Source organism: Strix aluco, chromosome 6 (genome assembly GCF_031877795.1).
Source record: "Strix aluco isolate bStrAlu1 chromosome 6, bStrAlu1.hap1, whole genome shotgun sequence".
Lineage (NCBI taxonomy): Eukaryota > Metazoa > Chordata > Aves > Strigiformes > Strigidae > Strix > Strix aluco.
Window position 1 is genome coordinate 30614778 of NC_133936.1, and position 16719 is coordinate 30631496.

At 37.5% G+C, this 16719-nt stretch overlaps 1 protein-coding gene across 11 annotated transcripts in view; it reads right to left on the reverse strand.

Moving 5' to 3' along the window:
• The window catches only part of BMPR2 (bone morphogenetic protein receptor type 2), a 114892-nt gene that overhangs the window by 58735 nt on the left and 39438 nt on the right, over window positions 1-16719 (reverse strand). The window lies entirely within an intron of this gene.

A 16719-nucleotide genomic window follows, 5' to 3' on the forward strand; every position in this document is an offset into this window, starting at 1 on the left:
ATGATTACTGCTTTTTTGTTTATATCACCTCAATGAAAGGACTAAACCATGCTGATATGCCGCTGTCATCTTTTCTTGAGGAAAAGTAAACACATTCATACAATAAATTCTTCAGAAAGGCATTAAGTCCAAGATAAATAAATCCTACATTTGTAGTAAATATGATATTTAGAATATTTTCATTCATCACTTGAATGATTTTATAAAATGCATGGAAAGCTAGATGTGCAATTACAAGGTACTTAAGTATTATTCAGTAGTACAGCTCAGCAAACATCCAATCACAGTAAGAACTTGTACTATGTACCTCAACAACTAGATTTCATCCAGTTCTTTAACTCCCATGAAAGCACTGGTAGCAGACAGATGGAAGGTGGAATAGATTGGTATTTTCAGAAAACAGATTTTGAACTTTAAGTAAAATCACAGCATATGTAATCGTAAATCATTAAAGGTACTTTATATGTATAAAATGTCTACTCACTGAGGATTTGTTTATTTGATCATTCTGCAGCACTGGCCCCAAAGAAGCCATGTTTCACCAAGGCAGACTTACTGCAAAAATGCTGCTTCATTGTGTCACCAGTACAGATGATTGGGTAATAGAAAGACAAACCAAGAGACTCAGATATGTGTCTCACTTCTATGGCTGTTACTATTCATTGAAAGTCAAAATTCATGAATCTCTTACACTGAGACAACCATAAATAGCTGCACCATCCAGAAAAGCAATCTGTCAGTGACTCCCAGTTTATTCTGTGGCAGCAGAGTTAAAATAGCACAACTTAGCTTATTTTTTAGTGGCCTGGTAGGGCGTCTATGATAAGTTGAGCTGTGTGGCGGTAAAAGTCTCAGCTGAGGAGACAGGAACTTCTTAAGCCACTGTAATTCAATCACTTGCAGCTCCGTGCACTCCAATAACCTGGCTGGCAGTCCATGCTACTCACCCACCTCTCTGTACACTGATCTGTGTACAATTAACATTTTACATCTGGAACTAGGGTTTTAAAGTGATAAATACATTTATTATAAAGCAGTAGCTTGATACTCAGAAACTCAGTTACCTGAATTTCACATCTAATTTTTATTCTTTCCAAATGAGTAGTTAGTCGAGTTACTGAGGGCTAAAAGGTCACACATTAACAGCTAGCATATGCTGCTGCAAACAGTACTTGCCAGTCGCACGTAGTAGTTTTATTCTCAGGAACAGCTGAGTATGCCAGGCGTGAAGCATCTGTCCTGCATTCTCTGCTCCATGACATGGGACTGCCCAAGAAACAATGTATGAAAGGACAGTACTCCACTGCCATAAGAGAACTGGAGCTAACTAACTTTTTGAAAATCAAAAGAGGAAAAAATGATCATGGAACTATAATTTTCAAGAGAGAATGGGACAGAATTATATGTCCTTGCGAAACACAATACATCTGCTCCTAGGGACACTATGAAGGTTTTAAAATCAGTTGTGTGTGATAGCTGAGTGGGAGTAAGGTCATCTGAGATGTTGGTTGTTTACAGAATGCTCAAATGACTGCAAGATAAGCCCTTTCATAATTTGTCTTTATTACGAAAAATAGAAAGAACAGAATTTATAAAACAGCCACACAGATTTGGTTTAATTATCAAAAACCTCTGGTTAAAAAAAAAAAAAAGTCATTCTAAGAAAGTCCACTTTCATAATACCTCAATAGGTTTAAAAAAAAAAAAAATCTTTTAACCTCTGAACTAATGGAAGAAAAAGAAAAACACCCTTTTGTTTTTGTCTTCTACTCAGAAATACAGTTACATGTATCATATGTCTGTACTCCAGAGACATAAACAGCTTTAATTGCCTAGTTTTCTGGTCTCTTCACTTCCTATAAATCTCTTAAGATGAAGCTTGAGAGGCAAGAACATGCAGAACATACTTGAAAAAAGAAAAGTTGTTAACTTTTAACATGTTAACATCATGTTAGATGCTGTCCAACCATAAACTACAGAAAATAACAGTTGCTACCAAAGGCTTTTCTGATTTAAAAAATGTATTGCCCTATAAGAATACCTGCAGAGGGTAGGAAGGGGCAAGCATGAGAAAGTACAACATCCACTGCCAGCAATCTAACTGTCTATCAGTTTTCTAGCAAACTAATAAAAATGCAAGTTAACTTGCCACAATTTAATGTCAGATGATCTCAGTGGGAAACTTTTCCAACAAAAAGTAAAGGTTACTCACCCAACAACTAGAGTTTTCATGCTGATCACTGCACATTCCTGCTTCGATTATAACTTAGAGTAGTACAACCCCTGTGGGAGCAGTACCCACTGCAATACTCTGCTGACCCCTGCCCCTTCCCTGATGGCATGGAACATCTGGAGAATAGGGGACACATAACAAAAGCTACTTTATTTTTCTCTGTGGCCTCTGTAGGTTCATTGTTGAAGCTGTAATGCCGAAGAAAATTGGGTAGGGCATTCAGATGTTCAGAAATCATCTTGAAGAACAACAGAATAGATGAGCTGCTTCAATTCCTTTGCATGATTTCAGCACATGCAGGCTCTGGGAATTTGGCAGAAAGGTTTCCTTCTTCCAGGTAGTGGAAACTAGTCAGTTCTAAAAACTTTCAGTACTGGAAGACTTCTAAGTTAGGCCTTGAAAGCAAACTGCAGCCTAGCTGAGTACATCTTAAACCTTCCCTGGAAGAAATAGAGATACTACTACAAAAACACACAGAAGTGCTGGGCTACCTCTTCTAAGCTTTACCTATTTCAACAGAAATCTTACCTTTCAAGATAAAATACCGTTGTTCATTTGGATTTACATGTGTTCCTCATGGATGACCTTTTATGTCAGTTTTCAGTCATCATGGGAGCCACCAGCTATGCATGGTGCATTCAGAGCTGAAACACATCTACTCATCCCTTGGGAGCCCTGCACCTGCAATGTACAGGGCAGCCACCAACTCTCTCCACAGCAGCTTAGCTAGAAACAATTCCAGAGCTGCTTCTTCCAAAACTCCATCCTTGGAGATATGCAAAAGTCATCTGGACATGGTCCTGGACAACCAGCTCTAGGTGACCCTTTAGCACAGAGGGTTGGACAAGATAACCTCCTGAGGTCCCTTCCAACCTCAACTGTTCTGTGATTTTCACAGGACAGAGGTCTCAAGGTACTCAGTGCGCAGGAACCAGACAGAAAAACAATATTCCTCAGCTGGGCTACCTGCTATTTTTTGTCTCCAAAGCAGGCAAAATGGTAGGATTAAGACTAGAAATACTGGATTCTCTTGTTTGTCTTCAAATAGATCCAAACACAAGGAAATACCTAAATGTTAGGATCTTTATTAAACAAGAGCAATTAAAACAACTTATGCTATGAAGACTGCGGCTCTTGAACTGATCCCATTTGATATATCCAGTTCATTTGCTACCTATGTCAGAAAAATGAAGGGCAAAGCCCCTGCAAGCAGATGCTCCTCTCGTTACAGATTTCACTGACACAAGACGCACCAGCAACGTATCCTCAAATCGGCAAAATTCAGAAGCCGTTTACAGATCAAGCTATACGTTATAATTGCCCAGACATGAAAAGTCACAGCATACAAAGAAAACCAAGACCTAACACCAAAGTAAGTGGCAGCACAGGTTTCACAGGACATCTGCTGCATCATCTGAAGTCATCTTTCAGAGCCTTGCCCTTACTAAAAGGAATCATGTTGCTTCAATTCTTTTACAGGCCCTTTCAAGCCATCCATCTCATTACTCCTGCACAAGTTAAGCATCACAAAGATAAATGCAGTAAAATCATTAAAATTAATTTGGATTGCAGTTTCTCTATAAATGTATAAGTCTATAATAACTCTTTCATCATTAGGTCTAAAGCACAACAAACAGAAAAAACTGCCGAAAATGCATGTATTCCCCCAAAGATTATAAATCTACCGAATCAAAAGAGCAACTTCTGGTTTTGGTGGGGGGGTGGGGGACAGCTCTGGAGAACTCACTGTACTTACTCAATTATTGGATTAAATCGGGAAATGACAAAAAAAAAATAAGAAATACGGAAATTATGACTAGGAGAAAGTCACATTAAAGTCTACCTCCAGAACTGGAAATCATCTATTTATTATTTATTTCACAATATATAAGAAGTAAGAGAAGGACTTTTGGTACTTTCATTCTCTTTATATGGTAAATTTCATAGTAAACTATATTTGTTCATCACATAGAACTCATTATACATTCAGGTCTTTTCTAATTCACCTTTAATGCAGGACTATGAGACAGATTTTGAAACAAACAAATGGCAATTGAATGCTTACATGTCATATGCCACTAAGAAATGTGCTACAACAGACAACCGCAGCAACAGATAGGCTGACATTGAAAAGGACGAAAAGTAAAAACTGAACAACAAATTGTGAAGGATTTATAATGAAATGCTTACTTTCAATTCATCTTGAACTTGTGTACTAAACAAACTATGTCAAAATGATTCAATAAAAATAGTAAAATGAACTCAAACTTCCGTTCTCTCATCCAGCAGAGATTTCCAACAAAGACAAGAAGGAAAGGCACCATTCCCAGAAGTCCTACCAAGGGAAAAACCAGCAAGAGTGGGGCAAGCTCTCCACTTCCCTATCATAAACCAGAAAAAAACCAAAATGAGTTCTATTGCATTCCAGCCCATTTTACACCTACATTTATATAAAAATACACTTTACTGTCCAGTTTCACAAACATGCTTAAAATATGAGTGGCATTACAATTGAGTATGGGTGCTTCAAGAAGTAATCCAAGAAACATTAAATGTTCTTAGCTTTCCTGCTTGGCTGCCATTACTGGTGCGTTTGATGACCACACGCGCATTAGCAGACTTAACTTGAAGCAGATTGAGAAAGTTGATTGTCGTGTTCCAAAAGGAGAATAGGGAAACAGACTACATTAAATTACTTTCCTGAAATCATAAAGGAACTGGGAATTGCCCATAGTTTCCCAAGTCCATCCTGTGGCTCACTCTTACTGCCAGTGCTCTGCAGGGCATGGAGTTCAATCCCCATGTCACTGTACAGCCTCAAGGGCTTCAGGAATTTCCTTTTGGCATATGGCTCAGTTTTTGATACAATTAGAGTCTTAGCATTTATCAGTTCTACCATCAACAAAAAAAAGCTGAAAAAAAGCAAGCTGTTATAGGAAAAATACTATATTGACGTCTTCAGTATTTTCTCCCTCTAACTATACTGCTATTTCCAGCTGCTCAGGAACAGAGAAGTGATTCACACAAATATGTGAATTCTGGATGTTTGTAGTGGTTTGCTACAAAAACCCTGAGATATGTTTACTATTTGAATATCTGCCTTCATGCCCCACTAAAGATATTTCTGGACAGCAAAGATCAAAAGAAAATTACGAGTGCATCTACTGTCTGTGTCAGAAATCCTGTGTGCTATGAATACACAATTTATCCATACTAGGATGAGTTTAAACGAATTAATATTTGTTTATTTATTTTGTTGCTTTTACTGTTATTGCTTCTAATATACTAATACTTTCATGATCATTTTGTGTTCTAGGAAAACATAATTAATGAAAACAATTACAACAGAAATACCAGAAGTTACAGGAACCCAACTGCAAATCCTTAGAACGTGAGTCATGTTCTCATTAATAGCATAGGAAGTCAGTTCCATTACGACTTAATCGACACTTCCTGACCTTACATCTATTCAATGAAGTACATGGAATTTGCATCAAGTACAAAGGGAGGGGGAAAGGAAGGAAAAAGGACTCAAATGTTAGTCAAATGCTACAAAGAATTGTTCTACTCCATGTTCTAATTGCAAGGATTAAAAATAAATAAACAGTTGCCGCTTTACGATTAATGCCAGGCAATACATTTTGTGATGCAACAGTCACAACTAAGAATCCGAGATAACAGTCAGAAGACTAATTTGCATGTAACCTACAAGAATAGACTTGCTAGCATCACAGACCACATACATGGGTACCATGTTGGTAATTATGTCCAACCGCCTTCATGACCACATAGGTGAAGGCCTGAAAAAAGACAAAAAATGAAAAACGTTTCTGAGCATTTGTTTGCCTGTAATGGGATTTCTTTAAACACAGGCCACCATACATTCAACCGGGAACCTCATTAAGCTGCAACAGATTTTTTTAAAAGATCGAGGTTTTTTTTCTGTAACTTGTCCTTTGAATTAGTGAGATTTTCATCAGAACAGCCATAGACACAAAACCTGTTTTCTTTTGGCCCTGTCAGCTCTCTAGGGAGTTCTTTTATTTACACAATACAGGGAAACATCATCGCCCTTGAGGCAGGGTTATGAGATAGCACGTGCCTTCATAATGCAAACTATTAAAAGGAAGGCGATTAAAGTAATGTACATCAGGAGGCTCCTTTGGGTAAATCCTTTCAACTACTGATAGCTGAATTCTGGCATGATGTACAGAGAAACGGAATCTTGAAGAAATCATCACTTAGCAAGCACCCTACTGCCATTTTTTTCATCTTTTTCTCCTCAGAGGTTTTAATTACAAATATTTCTAAATGTGTATACACTTATATAAAAATATATCACAAGCAGACGTCTTTTGAAAGAAGTCATTCTTCTACAGACAGACCATCCTTAACACTAACTTAAGAGTGGGAGGAAAAAAGTTAAAGTGATGGTAATCTTCCATATATTTACACTTCCAGTACTCTGCTTTGTAATGTGTTTGACCAACTGCACAGCAGAGATCTGCACTGACTGGTCAGGAAGAGAAATAAATTGACTGCTTAAGGATTAGGCATGAGAGCATGAAGGTCTAAACCAACCAGAAATGGCCCGGGGACTTTTTGAGCAAGAGGTCAGGAGCAACACAGTGCAACACACAGCCAGGGAGCGCTTGGTTGGGCAGACAGCACAACCTATTGCTTTACAGCAAACTTCTATGCTGGAAGTTCTCTAGGTGGGCTCCACAAGTGCAACTGCTATGCTAATATTTTAAAGACATGACTAAGAAAGAATGGAAATAGAAAAGTACAAAAGAATATAGTAGGAACTTCCAGAAGGGAAGTAGAAAAGTAAAGAAAAATGCTTCAGAAACTTACATCTATGATCATAAGCTTTCCTCTTCTTCTAACAAAAAGAGAGGAAATAAACATCACAATTATTAAAGCTCCCCCTATATTTTACGGGACATATTATGTACCTCAAGATATACTGCAAAATATATTTTGACAATAAACCCCTTATAGTTTATACTCAGTGTTAAAATCTGGAATAATCTGTTCACAGTACTGCATGTCCTTAGCCTTCATTGATGAAAATTATTTTGGTTTTGTCTGCTTTTGCTGTATAACATCACAGTTTCAAATGCTGGCAATTACACAAAGCCAGGCTTTGATTGAGAACTAGTGCCAAAACTAACATGATTGCTAGTACTGATATTCATTTCAAAGTGATTAAGTGACTGCATATGCAGATGACTAAATCATTTATGTTCGTTACAAGACCCTTTTTCATCAAAACAGCATGGGGCTAGAAAATTCAAGTCTCTTTTTTTCTGTACATGAATATACTTCAGTCTTTCCTTCTCCTCAATCTAACTTTTAAAGAAGCATGCAAATTTTAAATCTCTTTTCTCTCCTTACTCCCTTTCTAACAGTGTTGTCTGCTGATAAACCCTGCCAACAGTGACAGACACACCAATCTTTTCCTGTTGTGTATTCTTCAATAGTACTTGGGTATGTTGGTGTTTCAGCTTCATTCTGAAGTACCAGTGGTCTGGTAGCACTAAATGAATAAAACAGAACTAGATCATGTGGCAGCTGTGTTGTATCTTGCATGAGGTTCACGCTTCATTTCCCACCCAGGCACTGCTGTCTTGCACCACTGTGGCATGTGCTGACCCTCTTAGCACAGCCTCACTGCCAGAGGGCCACCAACACATACCTCCCTTGTAGCCCGCTAGTGTTACATGCCTCTGCCCAGATGCACCCACAATACCAGGAATTTCATGAATTGAAATTAATGTAAATATAGAGGTATGGAGTGGCTAAACAACAAATAGTCAATTCAAGTTCTTTAGTGAAGGCCTTGTTCTTCTTTCCCCCAAATTTACTCTCAAAAAAATGTGTTACTTTAGAAGTACCCAGCTTAAGCAAGAGCCATGCAGGAGAGCAACAGGATGGCGGAGATTTATTGCTAGCAGCTGACAAATTATGTAGTCCCCAAACGCTGCCAGATTTTATGCAGAAATACCTGAGCTTACTGCCCACAAACTGTGTCACTGCCTTATTTCCACAACCTTCTAAACGTTTCTGACGACAACCAGACCACCTCGCTGTGCAAACCTCAACCAAATCAGGCATTACCACAGAATCAAAATTTTAACTATCTAGTAAGAGCACAAGATACAGTGGCAAGACAGCTAGCAACACCTGTGTTCTGGCATAAAATCCATTAGGACAAAATTCAAGAATTACAAATTTGAACCAACAGAGTTAATACTGGTTCATGGGTTTACATCAAGAGGCTGAGGCACTTTTCAGCTGATATGGGAAGAGATTCAAGCTGAATCTGTGATGAGGATGTATCTCATTGACTCAGCCTGGGTCAGAGAAGGACAAACTACAGAATTAAGAAGTCTCAACTAAAGCCTTAACAAGTTGACCTTTGACTACCTCTACTTTGGCCAGTAATCGGAGCTTCCTGCACCTTCCAAGCTTTCCTCTAGAATGTATACATCTAAACCAGAAAAAGAATCTACCTTCTTCAGTGAGTCAGCATTTTTGTTAATATCGTTTTATAGACATGTTCAGCTGGTAGGACATTTGTTTTTATTGTAGAAGTTTGTCTAGTTCAGCAGGTTTCTTCCGTCTTTCTCCCCTATGCTAAATTACCATTGATTTTTAACAAGACAGAATTAAAATGGAATGTACGTAACAAACAGATAGTGGAGGAAGGTTATCAATCTGTCCAGTATGAAATTTCTAAATATATCACCTGCTAGCAGTGAAAAACCCACTCTGGTACATTAAAAAAATGATAACATTATCTTAGTTCAACAATTACACAGGACTGACGACATTTTATCGCACAACTTTTCATTTAAGAAACAGTTAAAGGCTTTGCAGCAAGAGATTACAGCAGGTTTGGAGTTTTTTTAATGTAAAAATAGTAAAATGTCTTGGCATTTTAGCATTCACTTTGTTAGCTTTAAAATACTAATCTTTGTCATCAGACTTAACTTACAGCCATTTCCAAAAACTTCACATTCCATATTAATGCAAAATTCAGTCAGCGGATCCTATGTGGAAATGTAGGGGTCCAAGCATACTGAAAAAGCCTTGTGAAAAAAGCTGTCAAGCTCACATACTGGAAAGCAGAAGTAAATCAGCACAAAACTTATACAAGTAAACCATCAAATTCCATAGAAGTGTCAAATCATGGAGTATGTTTAACACTCACTTAAGGGAGTGTTGACTCCAAATGTTTGTTTTTCGCAACAATCTTAGAGCTTCCACAATTTTAATTTAAGTGTCAAATCAGAGAGTATATTTAACACTCATTTAAGGGAGTCTTGACTCCAAACGCTTGGGTTTTCCAATAATCTTAGAGCCTCCACAATTTTAATAAAGTTGAAGATGATGATTTTCTGTGGCAGTTCACATGGCAGAAAGTATCTCTGTGGCTTCAAGTCACATTGTCTGGTTTACACCATCTTCTTCTCTCAAGATGAAATGATTGCTTATTTTACCCCATGAGCAAACAGGAATTCCAGTATTTACACATAGCTGAATCAACTCAGAAAGAATCTACTCACAGACTCATGATGTTGGGCAAAAGAAAATGATACGTTTTCAACAAAAAGTATTTTGCAAGCCAGCTTTAATGTATACCTTCCACTTTATTTAAGTATTACTCCAACTCAAGCTAAAGGTCATTTAGGCCGATATTTCTGGAAAATCATAGGGAAGTAAGTAGCTGGCTTTCACTGACTTGACTGGATTTTGGACATCCAACATCTCCAGGTGTCCTGGAAAAATCCCAGCCTACATTTAATCTTCTAAGAGCATGAATATGTATATTACAGGATTTAAACAATCCCAGCATTTTTCCAATTTATTTTTTTAAATATTATTCACTTCCTAAACGACTATGTCTCCATGCAGAGAAAAATAAGTACGTTCATGTTACTGTTTAGCAATTATGCCAGAACAGAAATCATCACAGCCTTAGTCACACATAATCTTTTCCAGTGGCCAGTGTCTATTCACAGAACTGAAAAAGCCCAAATTCTTTATCTTTGCTTTAGACTGGAGTTCAGGGATTTTCTTCTGGGTATGAGTGTCTGGCTTTTGTTTATCTGGGCTGTCAAAGTGAAGTATCTGCGTGGAATAACACAGGAAACTCCAGCAAAAGCAACAGTAAAGCAAACTAATGATGTGGTATTTCTCCCCCAAACTCAGATCTAAGAAACTTTCCAGAGCAAAATCAATTATTGTAGTCTACTTTAGATTCCCTTGAAAAAGTGTCTGTTACTGGATATTCCCGTAACACATGTAATATACTCACTTTTCTAGCAAGCAGGGATGCCATTTCTATTGCGTATATTACTAAAACATTTTCTTGAAAACTTTTCAGTAATTTAAATTTGGAGAAAGATAGAACCCATACAGCCTGTCTCTTACAGTATATTACAAAAATTCTTCCTATAAACATTTTTAGGGAGCTTACACTACTGGTGTGTGCTGAAACATTTGAAAACTGGCAGATGTTCTGTGATCTGAAGCTACAAGGAAACTGCGTTCCAAAACTGCAATCATATTTTGCCCTCAGTAATAGACATTATCTTTTGACTGACTACTGAAGCGTAATCTATTTGGCTCTGAAATATTAAAACTCTGAAAAAAATGACAAGAGGAGCAAAAGGCAGAAACTAGCTTCCACTCTGATATGCTTTATGAGGGTATCAAGCCTCTCACCTTTTCAGAATTCCTCAAAGAATTTAAGTTCAAAAACATCTCAAGTTTTTATCTTCAAGGCATTTAATGGTATGCCACAGAATATCCCACAAACCATCGTCACACCTTGAGTGAAGAGCATGGTCAACATGACAGCACCTTAATTTAGCCAATGCAAGGTAAAAGCCAATTCATGCAGAGGATGGAGTATTATCAAGGACTAGTAAGAGATTGAGGGCTGCTGCAGGAACTTGGGACCTACTTCAAACACTCCGACTATGTGTTCCTTAACTGAGAGAAGGTATGGAAAGAATTGTGAGCTAAAGGTATTTATGGGTGTTTGTTGAACTGGGCAAAACCAGATACTGACTTTTGCTTCTGGAGACTTCAGAGTTATCAGCCCATTGAACAGAGGTCACTGTTCATATATTTCTTGGTGTTACAGTAAATTGTTAGAAATTTATGGGCACAGCACTACACTGTTTAAAATCAATTCATACATTTTCATTATGCATTTATTCTTTCCCATTTAAATCTTTGTTGTACCAATAACAACTTTACCAGCTAAGGGTGATACAAGCTAACTTTTACAAACTTTGTATAGTCAGAAAAATCAGAGTCTAGTCAAGACAAGATCTTCATTGACTTCTGGTTAAAAAGGGTATGGTTGGTACATGCAGACATGCCCAGATTACTGAACACACTTTTGTTTCAAGGACTGGCTTCCACATACTGAAGTACAGTACATCACACCAAAGGAAAACTTCTGGGGCCAAGGAAACAACAAAAAAAAAAAAAAATCATTTTAAACAGTAGAAGATTGTTTTTAATGATCTTTGTTGATGCTAATGACAGGAAACATGGAAAAGGACACTCCCAAAATATAGACACTCAAAGGAAAGACTGTCATCAACTTGTTTAACATTTTGCATTACACACCTAAGGACGATGACTACAATTATGCTTAACTCCTCGCCCTATATATATACCGCAGGTAGCACAGGTTAAAACATCTCACAAGACACAACAGGCAGTGTGAGCAGAAAACATCAGGTTCTTTGGGTCACTAGTGAGCCTAACCCACCAACCAGCTGTTCCAGGGGTAAGCACAGAGCCAGACTGCACAGGGGCTTCCCCATGCACACTGGCAGCTCTCTATCACAGACACAGATACAATAAGCGCTTCAGTCCACGATTTTTAGAGTTCATACTTGTTCTGAATCAGACATGCTTTAAGGGCAGGAAATAAGCACAAATATATCTTGGCATCAGGACTAATAAGGAATGAACAAAGACAAAGACAAATCTCATCTAACAAAGAAAAAAAATTTAGAGGCTTCACAATGGCAGAATTTACCAGTAAAGAGCTTTCTTCCTCTACATTTTTACTTTTTTTGAAAGAGTTTACACAAAGTGGTACATACATTTATTATAGGGACACTGAACAACTATTAGTTAGTTGGTTTAGATGTCTCTAGAAAAAAAAGCTATGATCAAGCACTATGACAGGCACTACTGAGAATGTTATAGTTTATGAACAGACTAAGTTTTTCTCTTTAATTTGAACTAGAAACAGTAGAAAGCAATATAACTTGCAGTAAACATTTAAATAGCAGCTTTACAGAAATTCAGATCAGATTTATTAATTCATGTACTTGTTTTCTACAAACTGGCTCCATTTTATAAAAATTAAAGTATAACATGGAAAAACACTCCTGTTTGCACGTGCATTATTAAAGTTATGTTTCTTTATCAAAAATACAGTGTTGTACAGAATACTGGATTCTAAATAAGCCATACATACATACAAAGTAGGTTTCCCATTCTTTTTAATAGATTTGTATAATGGAAATCTTATTTGCAATCTCTAAGTAAAAGATCCTGATCCGAGCCAGAATTACTTGACATGGTGATAAGCCAGATAAGAACAATTTCTGGTGATTAAAATACAAATCCTTCCAATGTTAAATTAAGTGCAACTTTTCTGCGATACAGTTTTAGAACTTCTTTTTCTTCTAACATAAACAACTATCAAAAAAGGGAAAATCCCAGAAGCACAATGAAAATACACAACTCATAACCTGAATATGTGTTTTAGAGTCTTAAGGCAAGAATTAATTTATTCTACAATATTCACTAAACACATTTACAGGATCAGACAGGTTTTCAGAATCTCTGAGATGAATTAATACTGCAATCAAAGGATTAGCAAACCAGCTGCCTATGTGCCATTACAGCTGATTATCACAGACTGTAGGCAGCTAGCTTGCTTGGAAAGCACTTTCAGGAATACTCCATTGCTGCCAGAGAGAAGGGCATAGCAGGATAATGTGATACTAACTCATTATTTTATTTATTACACACAAAAAATGGAATTTATGGAATATAAATTGCATGCTGGTTTAAAAAATCTTAAGTTACAAATTACATTTACAGTAAAACCTGACAAAATGAAGAAGTGAATTACAAAACGCTGCCATTCAGAGCTGAGGATGCTGTGCAGCGAAGGCTTGACTTTTCAGTCTCCCCAAACCTTACTGCCAAAATTCATGTCTTATCAGATGCTAGGATAAAATCATGGCAAGAGAAAACTTGAACAATTTGGAAGTTACAGGTTTATCTTCAAAACGTTTACAAACAGCTTTTCAGTTCACATGGAGAAAAATTAGCAAAATACAAACTTCCAATAGCCCTCAATAAATATAGTGTCTTTGTTTACTTAAAGAGTTTTCAAATAGTTTGTTATACCCAAACACTTTCCTCCTTAAGGCTATGAGAAAGAATTATTATTCTGACGGGAGACTGAGCACTAAACAGGAAAGCAGTGGAACCCAGCATACTGAAGTGTTTACAGCTTTGCTTACCAAAAAACAGGAAATGCCTTTTGTTTTCTACTAACATCTTACTAACACTTCAGCATCATGTTCTTCCAACATCTTTATGAGTTGCACTACTGGTAATGGGAGAATGTCTGCATCACTCCAGCTTGATACAACTATAACGGAAATTCAAGATTTATTAACTATAAACAAAATTCAGATGTGGAAGGAAATTACAGTAGTGATTCATTCATCTGGTAAAACCACTCCTTTCAGATGACACTGAAGGAAACCCAAGACTAGTGACCAAGTGAGTTCATTTCTCTGGTAGTTGGTAAAAATCGTAATTTTACCAGACGGAGTGGAGCTGTATCTTGTTATCAGAAGTATGGACATGGCATTTTTTGCTCCATATGGTTTACTTTGACTAACACCAACTCAGTGTATGTCATTTGGAATTACATATTGAATCCTAGGATTCCTGTACGGGAAGAAAAACAGGATCATCTTGATAGCAGTTTCTAGCTATTGATATGGCCTCTGTATTTCAGAATTAAAAGCCAAAGTCAGAATTTCACAGTCAGTCAAGAGAGGACTGACTGCCTAGGGGTAGCTACAGAAATATAAATATGCACCAGTTAATCAAAGCATGGCTTTTCAGAAAGCTTTTAAAGAGATTATTCCTCCCCTACTTGCTGCTTCTCTAGTTTGTATTCTCTTCCTCACCTTCTGGGGACTTAAAGGTCTTTGAACATCCTCTGCAGGAGCTGAAACAACACCCATTCACAGTTTTCAAATGCTCTGTCTGAAGGAGGCAGAGTAGTTAAAAGAAAATAAGGTTACCACAGTTTTATCCTCAGATTGTTTACCATGTGGTTACTCTCCAAATCTTGCTTGCTGTCTGTATCCCATAATACTGAAAGGTAAACCTCTCAGGTTTGCAAGCTTTTTTCACTCTTATATAAAAGCTCTTGAAATCCTCCTCCCTATCCATCCACACAAGTAAAGATTGCTAAGAGGGTCTACACACAAGTTCACTCACACCACCTTTGGCTTCTTTCTATTTAAAAGCTGTATTTTCCACTACATCTTATTTTTTCTAAATCATAGTTGCACGTCACTGAGGACAATGAGGATGACAAAACAGGAAATACTTTGATTGATGTGGGTTTTAACATTACCCAGTCACTATTATTCAGGGACCAGAAAACACTAACAGAAATTAAAGAAGCTCCCAACAACAGAATCATGGAGGAAAAAAAAGCAGCTCATGCTCAGCTCCATTAATCCTTTCCCCCTCTCTAATTAGTATGACATAAGTGCTCTCTGAGAACACTGGACCATAAGGACGTACAACACGGGTATCGATGCAAAATTAGAAGAAAATAATGAAAATGTTGGCAGATATGTTAAGTCTCTTCTATGTGAAGAGGAGAACAGAACTCAAAACAAGAAAACAGAAATCCAGGCCAAGATTATATTTGTAGGGTAATAGCAAAGGAAAATTAAGAAAGTCCAACAGAGGAAATGTGCAACTGCTTCCATCAGTGACAGCGAGCCAGTGGACCAGCAGTCACGGAGGGAAAGGAGCACTCCATGGATGAAAAAAAGAGGAATTTAATTCAGTCGTGACTAAGCTTTCTCTACCCAATGAATGAGTACATAAACTATAGAAGTAAGTCTTTCAGCAGAAAGCCACCATTCCCTTCAGCTGAAGCTCTTTCAATTCAATACAAAACCAAATAAGGAAGCAAAGGAAAAATGTAAATAAAAGTTCTAAACAAAAAGAATTGCTTTTTCTATACGAAATCAAGTTTGAGGGTATTTTCAATATTACAGAAGAATGTTAACAAGACCTGACAGTTCACAGGCTTTGCAGAATTAGTAACTTGCAACTGAAAAATACAGACAATGTAAGTATGAGGAAATTCAGTAATCTCTGAATACACTGAAGAGCTTACTCATAAAATACCACCATTATAATAGTAGTATTTGGACTTTAAGGGCTACTGAAACAGTGAGTGCAGAATCTTTCCCACAACGTTTAAAGCCAGAGGTAGGTTTTCCCCAGCACAGAGTTCATTATTATGCTCCCTTCGATGTCCCTTTCACACCCTTCAGGCGGTAAGGTTCTCTGTCTTGCTATTTCCCCCCTTAATGCTTAACCTCATTGTACTTCCTGTCTTACCTTTCGAAGTCCTACAGCATTCAGTCTCTCACTGAGTTTTTCAATCTGCTTATTCCTTGCCTGCACCCCCCGAGATGCATTTGATAGCAGATGCCAGTTTCTCCCATAAGCACCAATACACCTTTTCTAGGTCACTCTCTATATATACAGCACAATTCCTATGAGCAGCTGCCAAGTCACTCTCTTCTTTTAATCCAAGCTTGTGCTGAAATTAATTTCTATCACAATGTTAAGTCCACAATGAAGAAATGAGTTCCCCTTTTTTTAACCATTAAAAAAGTACCAACAACACCCCCAACCCGCCCCCCATGCATTAAGTTGACACACTACGCGGCTGCATTGTGTCTGTCTTTGGCATTCTTCAGCCTGTGACCTGACCTTCACACTTTGGCATTTTTTGCCCTGAGTCATTACACTGTGTCTTTATTCTGACTACAAATAAACTGAGACAGGAACCAGCTCATGCCTTCATCCAAAAATGTATCAAAAATATTAAAATAAGAAAGATCAAAACTGTCTTAGTTACTGTCATGTTGCCTATTACTACAAAGTGCTTATCAAAGTCCCTATTCAGGGGAAATAATTTGTTCTGTCATTTCATGGGCTAACACTTGTGTAACTCCAGAATTAGGGGGAAGGAAGGTGAGCACATTCTAGAGACCTCTCAGGGCTACAGTAATGCGACTGGCATGAGCACCCCCTGTAGAAGTACCCTGTTGGTGACCCCTGGTGAGCCCACTTACCAAACTCACAAACAGAACAGT